Source organism: Tursiops truncatus, chromosome 7 (assembly GCF_011762595.2).
Source record: "Tursiops truncatus isolate mTurTru1 chromosome 7, mTurTru1.mat.Y, whole genome shotgun sequence".
NCBI classification, from domain to species: Eukaryota; Metazoa; Chordata; class Mammalia; order Artiodactyla; family Delphinidae; genus Tursiops; species Tursiops truncatus.
The window spans coordinates 38,017,794-38,033,285 of NC_047040.1; the positions used below are offsets into that span (position 1 = coordinate 38,017,794).

Genomic DNA, 15,492 nt, shown 5'->3' on the forward strand with positions numbered 1-15,492 from the left:
AATAGATGCAGAAAAAGCTTTTGACAAAATTCAACACCCATTTATGATAAAAACTCTCCAGAAAGTGGGCATAGAGGGAATGTACGTCAACATAATAAAGGCCATATATGACAAACCCACAGCAAACATCATTCTAAATGGTGAAAAACTGAAAGCATTTCCTCTGAGATCAGGAAGGAGACAAGGATGTCCACTCTCACCACTGTTATTCAGCATAGTTTTGGAAGTCCTAGCCATGGCAATCAGAGATGCAAAAGAAATAAAAGAAATACAAATTGGAAAAGAAGAAGTAAAACTGTACTGTTTGCAGATGACATGATACTATACATAGAGAATCCTAAAAATGCCACCATAAAACTACTAGAGCTAATCAATGAATTTGGTAAAGTTGCAGGATACAAAATTAATGCACAGAAATCTCTTGCATTCCTATACACTAATGATGAAAAATATGAAAGAGAATTTAAGGAAACACTCCCATTTACCATTGCAACAAAAAGAATAAAATACCTAGGAATAAACCTACCTAGGGAGACCACAGACCTGTATTCAGAAAACTATAAGACACGGATGAAAGAAATTAAAGATGATATCAACAGATGGAAAGATATACCATGCTCTTGGATTGGAAGAATCAATATTGTGAAAATGACTCTACTACACAAAGCAATCTACAGATTCAATGCAATCCCTATCAAATTACCAATGGCATTTTTTACAGAACTAGAACAAAAAATCTTAAAATTTGTATGGAGACACAAAATACCCCGAATAGCCAAAGCAGTCTTGAGGGAAAAAAACAGAGCTGGAAGAATCAGACTCCCTGACTTCAGACTATACTACAAAGCTATGGTAATCAAGACAATATGGTACTGGCACAAAAACAGAAACATAGATCAATGGAACAAGATAGAAAGCCCAGAGATAAACCCATGCACCTATGGTCAACTAATCTATGACAAAGGAGGCATGGATATACAATGGAAAAAAGACAGTCTCTTCAATAAGTGGTGCTGGGAAAACTGGACAGCTACATGTAAAAGAATGAAATTAGAACACTCCCTAACACCATACACAAAAATAAACTCATGATGATTCGAGACCTAAATGTAAGCCCGGACGCTATAAAACTTTTAGAGGAAAACAGGAAGAACACTCTCTGACATAAATCACAGCAAGATCTTTTTTGATCCACCTCTTAGAGTAACGGAAGTAAAAACAAAAATAAACAAATGGGACCTAATGAAACTTCAAAGCTTTTGCACAGCAAAGGAAACCATAAACAAGATGAAAAGGCAACCCTCAGAATGGGAGAAAATATTTGCAAATGAATCTACGGACAAAGGATTAATCTCCAAAATATATAAACAGCTCATGCAGCTCAATATTAAAGAATCAACCCATTCCAAAAATGGACAGAAGACCTAAATAGATATTTCTCCAAAGAAGACATATAGATGGCCAAGAAGCACATGAAAAGCTGCTCAACATCACTAATTATTAGAGAAATGCAAATCAAAACTGCAGTGAGGTATCACCTCACACCAGTTAGAATGGGCATCATCAGAAAATCTACAAACAACAAATGCTGGAGAGGGTGTGGAGAAAAGAGAACCCTCTTGCACTGTTGGTGGGGATATAAATTGATACAACCACTATGGAGAACAGTATGGAGGTTCCTTAAAAACTAAAAATAGAATTACCATATGATCCAGCAATCCCACTACTGGGCATATACCCAGAGGAAACCATAATTCAAAAAGACACATGCACCCGAATGTTCATTGCAGCACTATTTATGGTAGCCAGGTCATGGAAGCAACCTAAATGCCCATCGACAGACAAATGGATAAAGAAGATGTGGTACATATATACAATGGAATATTACTCAGCCATAAAAAGGAACGAAATTGGGTCATTTGTTGAGATGTGGATGGATCTAGAGACTGTCATACAGAGTGAAGTAAGTCAGAAAGAGAAAAACAAATATCGTATATTAACGCATGTATGTGGAACGTAGAAAAATGGTACAGATGAACCGGTTTGCAGGTAGAAGTTGCGACACAGGTGTTGAGAACAAACATATGGACACCAAGGGGGGAAAGCCACAGGGGTTGGGGATGGTGGTGTGATGAATTGGGCAGTTGGGATTGATATGTATACACTGATGTGTATAAAATTGATGACTAATAAGAACCTGCTGTATAAAAAAATAAAATTAAAAAAATTTAAAAAAAATTAAATAAGCAATGAGAATGTTCCTTAACAGCATAGAACTTAAATATTAACGTCTGGTTGTATGGATGTTATGGAGGGTAAAACAAGGATTGCTTGCTGTCATGCACGTATTTGGAAGATCCAGCTATCCTTCATAGTAGTGTCCTGTGAACTTGTAAAGATTATGGAAAAATCCTTTGCACCTAAATTTTTAGAAGATGAAAGATCTCTATTGATTGAAAATAGATGAAAGATCTCTATTGATTGAAAATAGATCTATGAAAATAGATCTATTTAGAAAAGCACAATGTAGGGACTTCCCTGGTGGTCAAGTGGTTAAGACTCTGTCCTCCCAATGTAGGGGCCCGGGTTCCACCCTTGGTCAGGGAACTAGATCCTGCATGCCACAACTAAGAGCCCACAGGCCACCACTGAAAAGATCCCACATGCTGCAATGAAGATCCTGCACGCAGCAATGAAGATCCCACATACCGTAACTAAGACCTGACGCAAATTAATTAATTAAGAAAAGCACGATGTAGACGATAAATTATTTCATAACTTACAGGAAGTCCATGTAAAATACTTATTCATAGAGCTAAAAGTAAGGTTTAAGATTTAAGTTCTTAAAGGAGTAGCTAGAAGTATTTCAACAAAGAAATTGTGCATGAGTGTTTTTTTTTTCTCTCTTGAAGGCAGATATTTTTAGTTCCAGAGGGCTTTTGTCATAGGCATTCAAAAAATTCACTGAAATCACTCTTAAATTCTTACCTCCTACCCTCTTACCCTACCCTCTACTTTTTGGAAAAGGTTTCAAGTCCTTCTCTACTAAGTTCTTCTAAAGCACACTGAGTATCTCTGTCATTACTAGAAACATTGTGGCACTAGTCCTATAAGATAAGAAATTCTTTTTTCATTAATTTATAGTGGTTATTAATAAAATGAACAAGCCATTTAATTACTCAAGTGACCACTCTGAGCCCAGTGTGTATATTTTCTAAGAATAGTTAAGGCTAAATTTTTTTTTTTTTTTTTTTTTTTTTTTTTTTTTTTTTTTTTTAAGGTACGCGGGCCTCTCACTGTTGTGGCCTCTCCCGTTGCGGAGCACAGGCTCCGGACGCGCAGGCTCAGCGACCATGGCTCACGGGCCCAGCCGCTCCGCGGCACGTGGGATCCTCCCGGACCGGGGCACGAACCCGTGTGCCCTGCATCGGCAGGCGGGTCCTCAACCACTGCGCCACCAGGGAAGCCCAAGGCTAAATTTTAAATGCGAGTAGCCAGTTAGATGCCATATTATTTTGTGTCCAGTCATGTTTGAGAGGATTGCATTTTGGTTATCATCTTAAAATAGCAATTCTAAATATTTTACCAACTGGAGATGAATGTTTAAAGAAAATTTTAATAGTCTTCTAGAGACAGTTATTCATAGATAGCCATAAATTCTGTTATTTTTAAAGAAAGGCTACCTTTTTATTCTTTTCTTGCAAGTTGAAATTTATTTTTATTAAGCGAGTGGAAACTATCAGGTTATGTTTGTTTTAGTTTAAACATGAATGAATTCACATTTTACTTCACTTATTAAGGATGAACACAGTCAAGATTAGAAAAGTTGTAAGAGTACAAGATTCATTTTAGAATTGCTATGAGAAAAAGAATTGAAAGACATGTACACTACTCCAGCTGGGCATGAAAGAACAGCTGGAAATACCCATGGAGCTGTTTTTAATTAAAGAGATACAAGTTTCCTGCCCTCTCTGAGGGTTCAGTAACTGGCTCCTTGGTGAATGACTGCTTTGATGAGCCTTGAAAGTATAAAATCAGAGATAGGGGTAAATAGTATTGGAAATGATGAACTAAGACCCAGCAAAGCTGCAGGCACTGTACCTCAAGCTACACCAAAAGTTGATTTAAATTACCAGAAAGATTTTGCCAATTACGAATCAAAACCTTAAATATTCTGCTTCCTGCAGTTTATCATCAGGAAACCGTCACGAACATCCATAAAGATTCAGCCACACAAATATTCATTACCTGTTAATAATAATAATACCAAGAAGGGGACAACCTTAAAGTTCAAAAATAGGGGAGAAAGGTAAATTATTGAGAGATTATTTTACTGATTTACTGAATGCTGTGTAGTCATTAAAATGACATTGCAAAAGAATATTTAATGTGTGCAAATATATTCACTACATGTTAAAATAGCACAAAAAGGAAAGTTATAAAATAATACATACATCATGATTTATGTGTGTTTATGAGCTGTTATATGGCTAAGAGGGCACATAACAAAATTTATCTGGTTATCTCTGGCTGTTGCCATTACAGTTTTTAGGGACCACATTTTGGGGTTTTTTTGGTGTATGTGTGTGTGTGTGTGTGTGTGTGTGGCTTTTTGACTTACATTTTAAAGATTAGTGTACAGTTCTTTCATTTTTTAAATTCATGCATTGAAACAAATTTATTGAATACCTCCTCAGGGCAAGATACTGTTCCAGAGTTAGGCACCATGTTAAATAATGCATGCTTATTATTTTTTTTAAATTCATGCATTGAAACAAATTTATTGAATACCTCCTCAGGGCAAGATACTGTTCCAGAGTTAGGCACCATGTTAAATAATGCATGCCTTCCTGAGTACCTCTTCTTTAAAAATTATATTTTAAAAGTCAATGCAGGGTTTCCTTGGTGGCACAGTGGTTAAGAATCCGCCTGCCAATGCAGGGGACACGGGTTCAAGCCCTGGTCTGGGAAGATCCCACATGCCTCAGAGCAGCGAAGCCCGTGGGCCACAACTCCTGAGCCCGTGTGCCACAACTACTGAAGCCCACGCACCTAGAGCCTGTGCTCCACAACAAGCAAAGCCACCGCAATGAGAAGCCTATGCACCGCCCCAAAGAGTAGCCCCCGCTCGCCACAACTAGAGAAAGCCCGTGCGCAGCAACGAAGACCCAACGCAGCCAAAATTTAAAAAATAAATAAAATTTTTAAAAAGCCAATGGAAAAAAATTTCAAAACTTAAACGTTGACTTTAAAGGAAAATTAAGCTCATCAGAGTGACCACTGGTATTTAGAAGCCTGTCTCTCGACAGAGGAAGAATAACAAAGACCTGAACTTCCAACTCCTTCTCTCACCCTTCCTCCTCCTGAGGATGCTTTTAGGCTACCTGCCAGGGAAAGTGAACACAGGGGTGGAGATAAACACCACACTACAGGTGGGATTATCTCAGAGTTATAGAGGAGGATTTTAAGTCCCTGTTGTTAAGGGATGGATCCTGTTAAAAATAAAATACCTTCAGAGCATTGTAGATTGTAGTAACCTAACCTCATTAATGTAGCAGAGAAAGCACAACAGTACAACTTCTTTACTGCAATTGAGGAAGGAAAGTAAAATGAAGACAGAATCATCAGCATGTAGAAGCATAAAAAGAAGAGCTCCTGTACATTCAGCAGAATAAAGAGAAGATGGCTGTGAAAGCAACATAGCACAAGCTTACAGCCCCACTGATAGAGTTGCTCTGACTTCCTATTGCCTAAGTGGAAGAGCAGAAAAGAAAAAAAAAGAAAGAAAGGAAACAAATCCAAGTGATGGTTCAAGCTGTGCGACTATTTGTGAAATTATTAGATAATTTGATCATTCTTTTGGCATTTTAATAAAATCTACCATTAATATTTAATTTTAATACTTTTGAGTTAATCTTTCCAATCCAGCACTCTCCCTGAGCACCAACTCAGAAACTTTTTTCAAAGCTGTTTCAGCAAATAAATGCTAAAATTAAGGTATATTTAAATTGTTTTGCTTAGACCTAAAACTTCCTTCTTATACCTCTTTTATGGCAGAGCTAGGAATCTGCATAAGCTATTTATGAATTGATGGCTTACTTTAATATTTTAGGACCAGGTGAAATCTCAGTCTGTGCTTTGGCATGTTTGGGCATTTATCAGGATCATGTCACATACTTTTCAGGCATATACTTCAAAATTGATCATCATAAATAAATGTAAAGCACCCTCCTGAGGAAAACATTCATTATGGGCCAGACTTTAAAACTGGAACATGCAACCAGAAGCTACAGGAATTGGTGTGCAATTTAGCACTCACCATGTTTATCAACCATTCAGATAATTTCAGAGCAATTTGGTATGTAAGAGAAATTCTGAAAAAAACAAAACAAAACAAACACCTTTTTACTGTGGTAACACAGAGGTCTCTCCCAAATTTTTATGCAGTTATGTTCAGTTGCCATTTGTATTAGTCATTAAAACTCCAAAGGATATAGTGAGTAAACAAAAAAGAAAATGTCCTGCAAGATGTGATTTTATTCTTTTAAGATATGCTTTCTTGATTTTAATCTTTTGATCACTGATCCCTTGACTTTAAAAGAAAAAAAGTCAAAAACTGAAAACACTTCTATTACAACCACTTTTATATTTGCTGCTAGATTTTGTAAATAGATCATTCTGATCTAACTTTCAGCAATCTAATTTATGAACATGGTAATCAGAAGTGAAACTACCGCTTTTATTTCAAATGTGTTCCTAACTCATCCATACTCTAAAGAACCCAAAGGGAAAAACAAAAGGGTCTAAATCTGACACCTGTGCTCTTGTACAGCAAATGACGGTAGGTTAGTTTAAACTGTGCAGAGCTAACAGCGTCAGTGCCTATTTTCTTAAATGGAACTCTGAATTTTTTTCAGCTGCCTTTCAGCTGTACACTGACGTGTTTGAAGCTCCAAATTAAAAAAAAAAAATTAAAACAGGACTGCATCCAAATTAGAGTTTTCCATAGTTTTTAAAGAATGCATATGAGGTAGTTTTTTTTAATAAAGCCTTGTTAAAACCACAGCAAAGTCATTCTGATAGATAATTGGGAGCAACAAGGAAAAAGCTTTACAAGAGTATAGATTTCTTTTAAATTGTTCATTTGAGTGACATAAAGTTACACAACATTCTAAGGTTTTCTTTCATTAATAGGAATGAGGTACTAGGCTAAGTGCATGGGTGATACAAAAACTTAATTTTAATCAATAGTTTCACCTGTCTTCTTAATCCCTTTATTGAAGGTAACAGCAAGCAGTGAGAATGGTCCCTCTTAGAACTGTGAGGACCATAGTCATGTACTTTATGTAATTAAATACCCCACCTCTCACACCTTCTGTTCAAAGAGCTAATTAACAGCTAGAAAGAAAAGACAACAGATGGGAAAGGAGGCATAGACACTCCCAAATTGATGAAATGGCTCTCTTTGTATCCTGGTGGCTCAAATTCACAAATTTTAGCGTGTTTTAGCTGTTTGCTGAAGATGCTTCATTCTTGCCATCAGCTGAACATGACTAATTTTTAGAACTGCTGGGTCTGTGAAAGTAAAAGGCAGATAAAATAGTTTAGGACCTGATTTTAAAACTCATTAAAATTCATGAGTTATCCATGGGCTCTCTGGGTTTTGATGGCAAGTTATATTTTGTATTGTGGTGGTGGATGGGAAGCAAGATGCATGTGTTCCCCAAGACAATGGTGGTTATTTACATATGTGTCCCGGAGGCAGGAAAGGGGTTTTGGTTTTCCTTGTTGTAGTGGAGGGGGAAACTGTGGAATGGGAGGATGAAATTGAAAGGAATAGGAATTAAGCCCTAAGGACAGGGTCTTTCCTTCTCTTCCAAGAATGTTGGCTGCTCTGGAAGGAAGGGTCAATATCTCCTGTCCAATAATAGCCAAAGGACAAGATAACAGGAGTCAGACTCAGATGGGTAGATGGCCTAACACCTCACAGAAGGAGAATCCAGGAAGGCTAGATTTGCCAAAATGCCAGCCTACAGGCTGCCCCCAGCGACCCCTTCAATTAAGGGTAGAGTGTGTGGCTAAGGTGGGGTCCACAGCGGAAAGACCCACAGAAGAAACCATTTTTTAAACTGACAGACAACAAATCAGGCTGAGGAGCATCATAATTTCATTATACTAAAGAAAATAGAACTTGGCGATTTTTGTGTATGTTACACCTTCTGTAAATCTAAAACCATAATTTTCTTATATTTTTGTAATTCCTATACCAATAAAATAACCATGGCAGAATAGTCATCTTACATAAATGAAAACAGGATTTAATGAAATGAAATTTTATGAGCTTTGAGAGAAACAATTCTTTGAATTATCTTACTTATTTCGCTTAAATGAAATTAATGTGCTCTTGCTTTCAGTCGAAAATGATCTGTGCTTTATTGTGAATTTCATTTTCTTCTGCAGAGAGATTTATTTTAAAAGAGAGGTGAGATGGAGGAGGAGAGAGGGGTCTGCCTCTTGGGTTGTACGTGATCTGAGGTTTATGTCTTACAGGCGTCTGCCCGGGGGTGAGGCTCCCTGCAGTTCTGCTGAGGATTCTAAGTCAGGAAGGAGGCCAGAAAGAGAGAAGAGGTGGTCCACTGTGAGACCCCCAAAGTGTGCTGAAGGGACATAGCCCTTCAAGGCTATGCCTCCTCTCTTAGACTGGGGGGTGGTGAGAAGAGGGCAGTGTTGGTATATGGCAACTCCAGTCTGTTCCTGGGATAAAAATGAGCAAATGCGGACCATAAGGCCTTCAGCCCAAATGAAGAGTTCCTGGCCACTACCATGATTCTCTGGATAAAGTAGACACTTGAAGAGCGGAGGGGAGCCCATGATTCCTCAGTCTCAGAGCCTGAGAAGGGTTCATTGGAAATTCAGTGGGACTGATTTTCTGATCGTGGGACATCATAGCTCTGTCTGCCCTGTATCTGCACAAGTTTCTTTGGAAGGAGAGGAAGGCATCTTTTCAAGTTCTCTCAGTGTTCCCATGGAGAGTCCATTGTGGAACGACATTGACGGGGGAGATTGTTATAGGCATTTCCAAAGGATATTAAGACTTTTGAGGTCTTGTATTAAGATTGGAGCCGATGGGTGGTGTCAAAGTATACTTCTCAAAAAATTTCAAATGAGACTCTCATAAAAGGAGAAAAAGAACATGTGTTAAAGATTTTTATAAAAATCTCATTAAGTAATGATGGAACCACTAAGATGCTAAAGTTTATTCAGGGGTCATTTGAGGAGCAGAGCATTTATAGAGACTTTAATAAAATAATAATAGAGTAAGCTAGGTAAGATACAAAACTTGTTACCATCCAAAACAGCAATAAGCTATAATTTCTAGAGTTATCTTTTCTACCACACAGAAATAATGTGTATTTCTGCAGGAAACAGATCTACAAGTTAACATGTAACTTCACAGAGACTGCTCCCTTAATTAACATTTTACTAAAAATTAATCCTTGGGTGGACCTGTTAAAACAGTGCCTCAGTATGATTCTTAAAAGGACATGGGGGCTTCCCTGGTGGCGCAGTGGTTGAGAGTCCGCCTGCCAATGCAGGGGACACGGGTTCGTGCCCCGGTCCGGGAAGATCCTACATGTTGCGGAGCAGCTAGGCCCGTGAGCCATGGCCGCTGAGCCTGCGCGTCCGGAGCCTGTGCTCAGCAACGGGAGAGGCCACAATAGTGAGAGGCCCGCGAACCGCAAAAAAAAAAAAAAAAAAAAAAAAGGACATGGAATTAGCCTCTTTGCCTTATTTACAAGTTTTGGACCATTTTTCTGAACAATAGGGAATCTTGTCTAGTACCTCTTGATATTTATCCCTCTTATTCTTTTTCCTTAAACTCATGTTATCCACGTGTGATTGTGGTTGATTAGCACAGACTTTTTGCTTTTATCTTCCTCCCCTGTGCCCCTTTACTCACACACACATATCCCAGCATCACCACAACACACATGTAATGCCAGGATCCAAAAGAGAAGAGTCAGCTGGCTCTGACTGAATACACCAATTGAATTGAATATACCAATGTGTTGAACTCACTGCTGATATAGAAGGGTGAACTTAACTTTTGAATTATTCTGCAAAATTCAGGAGGTTGTAGGCATGGTCTAGGCTAATTCCTTTACTATGAATATCAAGGGAATAGGCCAAGTTTTTTGTTGTACAGAAAATTCCTTGCAGTAATTATTGCTAGATCCAAGAGGGCTTGCCATACTCACTATCACATCCCTAGTGGATATATTAAGGGTACCCCCAGGGCATACTTTGCTGGTATCAGCAACCTAGGCGCACACTTTATCTGAGATTCCTGCTTCTGGAATTTGCTGGTGACTGCAGCCTATTCCCTCAGAGATTTTCTTAAGGACCCTTTTCAGCTATCTCTCTTTTTCTATCCTGTCTCAAAGCCATCAGCATTCCTTCCCTCTTTTGGCTCACTGCCCACACAAAAGAATGAAACCAAATTCGGTTATAGAAAACTGTGGAACCAAAGAGAATACTTTCTTTATTATGGTGAATTATGCCTTCTGATTCTATTTAACCCAGATATAGTCATTTCATATTTTTTATCCTGCTTAGGAAAAAGTGAATTTAGGAATTCTGAGCATTAGTTAAATCATTTAAATCCAAAGCTGCCAGGGAACCTCGAAAATAATAGGGAGCACTTTGATGATTTTTTCACATTTGCGATAGCTTCTGCAGCGATTCTTTGCAACTCCTTCAGTGGGTTAAAACCCTTGTTCTCTCCATAATCAGTTTTGGCTTCAACCTTGGATAAGTCCTTGTGTTTTCAGGAACCATGTTTATCTTTTCCCTAAAGAGAGTGACATTTCTTATGAGTTAATTTTAATGCTCTTCCTTATCTAGAAGGCTCACTCATGGCAAGATGAAAAGAATTCTACTGTTTTTTTATTTCAAAAACATATTAGCTGGCTTTCTCTGGACTGATTTAGGTATTTACAACCAGAAAATGTGTTTCGAATTCTTTTACTAGTACCATACCTTCTTCATAGTATTGGTACATCGATCGTATCAAAATTTAATTTGACATTAGTCTTCTTTACTTCCTTATGACAGAAGGCCAGAGTGTCACCTCAGGATGAGTTCTACCACTACCTGGCAACAGCAAACTGACATCCTGGTTTAGAAAGACACACTTAGCCTAGAGCATTTTTCAGTTACAAGACCATGTTCTATGAAAGGTCAGGTTTGTTTATTTGTTTTGCTGGTTGGTCGATTTATTAAATGTAGCAATGCATATGGTATTCACATTGTTTTTCTAAAGGGAAAAATCCATCCAAAATATAAGATCCCAGTAATGTTTTTGATAGTTCTGCAGTGTCAAGACAGCAAATGTGTTATCACCCTGTAATTAATTCCACTAGTGCTCTCTCATTCACTTATCAGATTTAAATTAAATTCAATAAACAGTATTGAATACCTCCTACAAGATATAGGTAGTCCCTGCCCCTAAAGAATTTGCAATTTAAGGGCCATGAAGGAATGTACTCAACCAATAGTAATACTAGCCAGAATGGTGTTATTGATTTAATAAGGATATACCACTCATGGTCGTGAAAACATTGACCTCCCCCTGCCTAAATTTTGACTGGATAGGATGCTAAAGGGACCTTGGAAATCATCTGACTCAACCATCTCACTTTTAAATAGAAATTTATGTTATTCTTTATTAATCTATATTTGTTGTAGAAAGTTTAGAATATGTAGAAAAGTGGAAAGAAATCAAACACCCGAAGTCCCTCCACTACAAAGCAGTTATTATTAACTCTGTTGGTTTATTTCCTTCCAGTCTCCTTCTCACATGTTTTATTTTTTACATACATGAGATAGTATTAAATATGCAATTTTATGCATTGATTATTTTTCCATAAACTGTTCTGACATGATCCTTTCCCAGTGCTATTAAAAACTCTTGGTAAACATTTTTTAAGCTAAATAATGTTCAACTATTGGATCAGTCATAACTTAGACATTCTTCTATTTAGGTTGTTTATACTGTTTCACTATTGGATGGCTTCGGGCTTAAAACTTTCTCAGGATAGAGTCTGAAGTAGGTTTATGGGTCAAAGTACATGAACAATTTTAAGGCTCTTGCAAGATAGTTTTTGAACACCACGCATTTTGTACCTTGCTTTTGCCTTTATCTTCACAGCAGGTTTCATTAGCCTTCCTTACACATACTACAGGCTCTTCTGCCTTTTAATTGGCAAGGAAATCACCAGGAACTGAATATACACTGGAGGGAGGAGATAAGCAGAGTTATCAAAACCGGCTCCCAAGAAGAGTTGGAAACTTAATCTAGCTAAGCTTCTGGTAGTGCCCTCCTCACACTGTGGTATCTCCTTTTGAAGTTGCATAGACCTTGACTTACACAAGTATAGAAAGTTAACGGTTCCTTACTTACGGAATTGAGTGGAGAAGGCAGAAATTAGATTAGATTCATGCGTTTCTAGGAACCACTGAGTCTCCAGTAATTGTTGTTACTAACAATTTCAAGCAACACGGCTTTCTCTAATAGCTGTGAAGGGGTGCGAGCAGAATACTGAGAAACAGTCACTGCTGTTACTGAAGTGGCATCATGGAGGGAGCTAGTTTATTCTGGGCTAGGCTCAAAGGCCTGGCGTCCACTGAGGTCCCGTATGGCCTGAAACATTATATTAAGCCTGAGACTGGAAGACCTGTGGGATCCCCCGAGCTCTATCCTGTGCCCCTGGGAGCCTCTGAATGGAGCGTTGACATAGGCTGGGTGGTCTGAAACTTCTGCAGACTCAGCCCCCTCTTCTGGCCTGAGCCAGAGTCAGGTCACAGCACAGTGGACTCAGGATCGGCCTTGAGGTTGCCTAAACAGCATCTCATTCTCAGGCACAGACAAGTGGAATGTGAAATAGAATTTCTGACAGAGGTGCCAACTTTCCAGGGACCTTGGTCTGCTTCCAGCCCTTTGACTTGAAGACTCATAAATGTCCTCACTGCTAAAAGATAAATAAATCCATTTTTAAAACTTTCCTCAGAGCACCTCGTTGACATGGTCCCCATGGATATTTTCTGATTGGTTTTCTAACTCCTTTTCTCCCTCCTCACCTGTGGAAACTAGTTATGTAGTCCAAGTCTAACCAGCACTGACAAGAGCAAGGGTTACCTCACAGACCCACTGGCTACACCTTTTCGTTTTTATATTCCAAACCATACTTGGTTTCTGCTTTCTTAAATAGCACATTTAGAAACTGGTTTAGTTCAGCTGAAGGTCTCTTGAAATCCCTGGATTTTTTCCTGCCATATTTTCAAATAACTACTCATAAGCTATACTACTTACAAAGCTTGAGTTCCCGGCTAGAGGGTAATATTTGTGTGTTTCCTTGCAATTTTGGATCAGATCACTGTTTTGTTAACCTAGCGGCCAGTTGGCTTATGGTCAAGTGCATATTTATTCTTGATTTTGTTATCACAGATTCACTTTTTAGAGAAAGAGGCTTAAACTTGGCCTTCTATTACCTCTGCTGTTTTAAAATCTAAGACGTTGAGCTGTTCTTCGTGTGAGTCCTCTGGTCCTGTGAAAATGCCTTCCAAATTCAGAAAATGTCCTATGAATTGTTATAATCTTAAATACAATCGTTTTCTCAGGCCCCCCAAAGTTATAGAGCATCCCAGCCACCCCCCACCCCGAGCTGAACCAGAGAGTTCACGTTTTACGAATAAGATGGTTGAAAAGCCTGCTTGCTCTCATCTTAGCTTTCTTCTCTCAATTCCCACTTCAGATGCCCATCTTTACTTGTCAGTGGGGGTTGGGAGTAGCTTGAATCTCAGACCTTCTGTTTTTTTCAGCCAAGAGAGTCTTGGCAAACGCAAGGTGGTAGGAGGACGCTGTGGGAGAAGAGGTAGAGGTCAAGCAGTGCTAGATTCTCCATACAAGTTTCATAAATGATTGATCAAATGAGAAAAGAAGCAATTCTGGGATTTTGGAGATAAACAGGAATAAGATTAAGTAGTCCAGATAAAGGCTTTATTAAAGCAGCCATTTTAATAGATTTTTTAGGCAGAGGACCAAGTCGATCCTTGGAATGAGTGCAAATTTTTTATTGAGCCAGTAGAAACTGATGGTGACATATTGGACGTGTACATTGGATTTATGAGTGTAATTCAACGTGAAAACTAGCATGTGAATGCATGGATTGTGTAAATGTTACGTATAAATTATATTCTTTGATTTATAACTACAAGCTTTATGTGCAGAACTCATTGCCTTTTTGTGATGCTGCTTGTTTGGCATGTATTCTTAGCTGTAACTGTGTTTCAAAAGAGCCATTCTATTTCGGATTTTGACAAGGTAGGTTGCGGGTGATCTCTGTAGAGCAATGTTATTTTCCAGTAATATTGCCAACCACAGGCTGAAGTGCGAGTTTGTATAATGAGTCATGGTAGGAGCTCTCTGTCTCCCTCCGGCCCCCATATTCTTCCCCTGAGTCGTTTGTGCAGAGTCGAGTCTCTGAGCAGTGCTGTGTATCTGCATCATCCCTTGGACTCTGTATGTTTAGAATCAATTTTAAATTAGAAAGAAAATTCTAAACATAAACGTCAATTTTGAATGACTTACAAATTGCTTTTCTCCCCACTTTTTTCACATTGCCTTCTTAACTAACAAAGAAGAATCGCTAAAGGAAGAGGCATATTAGAGGAGCTAGTTCCAATTAAGGTCCCCTGTGACTGCTGTGTAACTAAAATGACTACTTAGCACTCCTAGGAAACAAAGAGGAAAATCTCAAAGATCAGAGGGAATTGTTGAAGTTAGAGACATAAAAAAGACCCACATACTTTAAAAACACGCACACACATGCACACACACACACAAAAACTCTTCTTGTCTCCTACCCTCATCCCTGTTGGGTTTTTTTTTTTTTTTAATATCAGGAAAAAGTTTCAGCTTATCAGTTGATGGGAAGACATTGTTTTGTGAGGTAGATAACATGGGTTTTGAATTAGACCTGGTTCAGTTTCCTCATCTGTATTTTCCAGGCTGTGTGAACTTGAGCAAGTTACTTAATGGATTACTTGAGGATAGATCGAGGTGACCCATGGAATGCTCAGCTCGTAGTAAATGCTTAGTACCTTCCGGTTGTCATCAGTGAGAATCTTCATCATTACCACTTATCACCGCCAGCACCTTCATATCATGGTCATCACAGCCTCCACCGCCACCAGTCACCATCACCATCACCATCACCATCACCATCACCATCACCATCACCATCACCTCCTCACTCTCCTGGTTTTCCTTCTACCCCTCTGTACCCTCCCCTACTCACAACCCCTTTTGCAGACTCTCTTCCTCTTCCAAACCCTCAATACTGGGATTCCTGAGGTTTACGTCCTCTCTCACTACACATTCTCCCTGGCAGCCTCATCCACAGTGGGGGCTTCCTGTCTCAGCCATTGCTG

The 15,492-nt window shown here is 38.7% G+C and overlaps 1 protein-coding gene across 9 annotated transcripts in view; it reads left to right on the plus strand.

Moving 5' to 3' along the window:
• ANKRD44 (ankyrin repeat domain 44) overlaps positions 1-15,492 on the plus strand; it is a 317,342-nt gene that overhangs the window by 260,166 nt on the left and 41,684 nt on the right. The gene's annotated exons all lie outside the window — the stretch shown is intronic.